Genomic DNA, 1960 nt, shown 5'->3' on the forward strand with positions numbered 1-1960 from the left:
AACCCAGAGACGTATACTGGACCTAAGATTAGATGGAATACGTAAAAGCATGAACGTGGCAGGTTACGACTTACTGCCGATTTCCCTCTATTCCACTGGGGGAGAGTGCTGGTTAGTATCACAGCAGCAATGCTAACACCACCCTCTTGGCTCGTTTCTGTCCTGCTTGCAGTAAACTTGCACCAGCTCCAGTGAAGGCTGCCCCAGGATACATCACTCAGAAACCTGTAGAACTGCTTAGAGGTAGAACTATGCGCTCTACTGCAACTAGTCCAGCAACTAGCACTCAGCCGGTAAACAAACTGCCCTGGGGTGGAGCCCATGAAAAGACTTAAGCCCAGGAAAGACTTGCAGAAGTTGCATAAAAATTCTTGTTTTTATAATATCTTCCAAGGAAGTCAGAAAATAATTGAATTTTAGTTAAAGAGATGGAATCTATCCTCAAAATGGAAAAACTACAGAAAAATACTCCTATTAATTAATCAACAGCTTACTTTGACTAAATGATCATAGTAAGTCAGTACAATTTATCACCGTAGTTAGAAGCATACCCTGCCATATTCTCATAAAACAGGATACTAGTGAAACATGTGAAGACATGACAGCCCTTTAGCCTTTTGTCACTTCAGAACTTAAAAAAGACAAAGGCTAACCAGGATTTGACATTCAGATACATACTTGCTTAGCACAAGCTGAGTTAGGAGATAGCTAAACACTGATTCTTACTCAGTTATGATCTTCTTAGGAAGTTCCTATTTGGACATTGATGGTCATCAACCTGGTTGTGCCTCAGAGTCATCTAGGAAACTTTAAAAAATTGATCAAATGCCTAGATCAATTAAATCTGGAGGGTGGAACCCAAAAATCAGTATATTCTATTTCCCCAGATGATTCTAATGTGCAGCCAGGCTCCACACCACTGATACATCCCTTTCAGAAAGCGATTGCATGAAAGCCATTTGTATCGAGATAGTTTTGTTTTTTCTAAATTCCACAAGGGGACTTTTAGAAAAAGGTAGTTTACTGTTTGGTAAGTGCTGGTTCTCACAGGTTATCTGAGGTGCTGATTGAAGAGGAGCAAGTCCTTGTCTTGGCAGAGGAGGCAGAGTGTCAGGCTTTGGCAACTGCCTCCAAAAACAAAGAATGCCCAGATGCCCACAAGAATCATGATTATGTATGCTGACATCAGATTTAATCATAATGGGGATTCATGAAGGTCCAGGCTGACACCAGCAGAGGAAAGAGCTACAAGAAAGCCATACCACTTTTTCTCCTCAAAGCCATCAAAAGACACAGTGCCCCAGAACACGTGCAGCAAGGTGATAACCAGTATCCTAAAGGCTGAATTTAGGAAGAACTGCGGAGGGTCTCCATGAATGCCCACTGCGCCCGGCCCCAAGGAGTCAGGGTGTTTACAAAGGAAAATATTCCACTCATGATTCCAAAGCCCAAGCCAGAAACATACGCCAGCGATCCACCGAGGTTGCTGCTTCATCTGGGTTTATACTCTTAAACCTTCACTGACTCTTTTAAGTTCACAATATGCAAACCAGAACATTTCTTGGATAAGGACTGAGACAACACTCCTAAGATCAGCAGGTATTTCTGTATCGGTCCATCTTAGTTGTCAGTAATGGTTGCTGCCACGAACCAACCAAGGGAGGAAAGCCACAGAGACACAAGCAGAAGAGAGCTGATGGTGAGGAAGATGATGCTCAAAGACTCAGTGATGACCATGCAATGCAGGGGGCAAGCCCAGGACCAGAGGCCATGAAAGTGCAGTCAAAAAGGACGGACACCCTCAAACCAACCCAGAAGCCACATAGGGGCCTGATGGGACGTGGGAGCGCCGAGTTCTGACAGGACTGAGCGTGGGGGTGCAGGGATCGCCGGGGAGAGCAGAAAGGCGGAGGCAGGTTCTGCTTCTAGATTATTTTCTTCAAGCTGGCGACTTCTGTCT

General features: G+C 44.5%; 1 pseudogene; it reads right to left on the reverse strand.

Moving 5' to 3' along the window:
* Positions 1-1051: 1051 nt before the first annotated feature.
* On the reverse strand, positions 1052-1737 carry LOC136167582 (gamma-secretase subunit APH-1B pseudogene; annotated as a pseudogene).
* Between the last annotated feature and the right edge of the window lie 223 nt (positions 1738-1960).

This window comes from Muntiacus reevesi, chromosome 4, assembly GCF_963930625.1.
Source record: "Muntiacus reevesi chromosome 4, mMunRee1.1, whole genome shotgun sequence".
In the NCBI taxonomy this organism is placed as follows: Eukaryota; Metazoa; Chordata; class Mammalia; order Artiodactyla; family Cervidae; genus Muntiacus; species Muntiacus reevesi.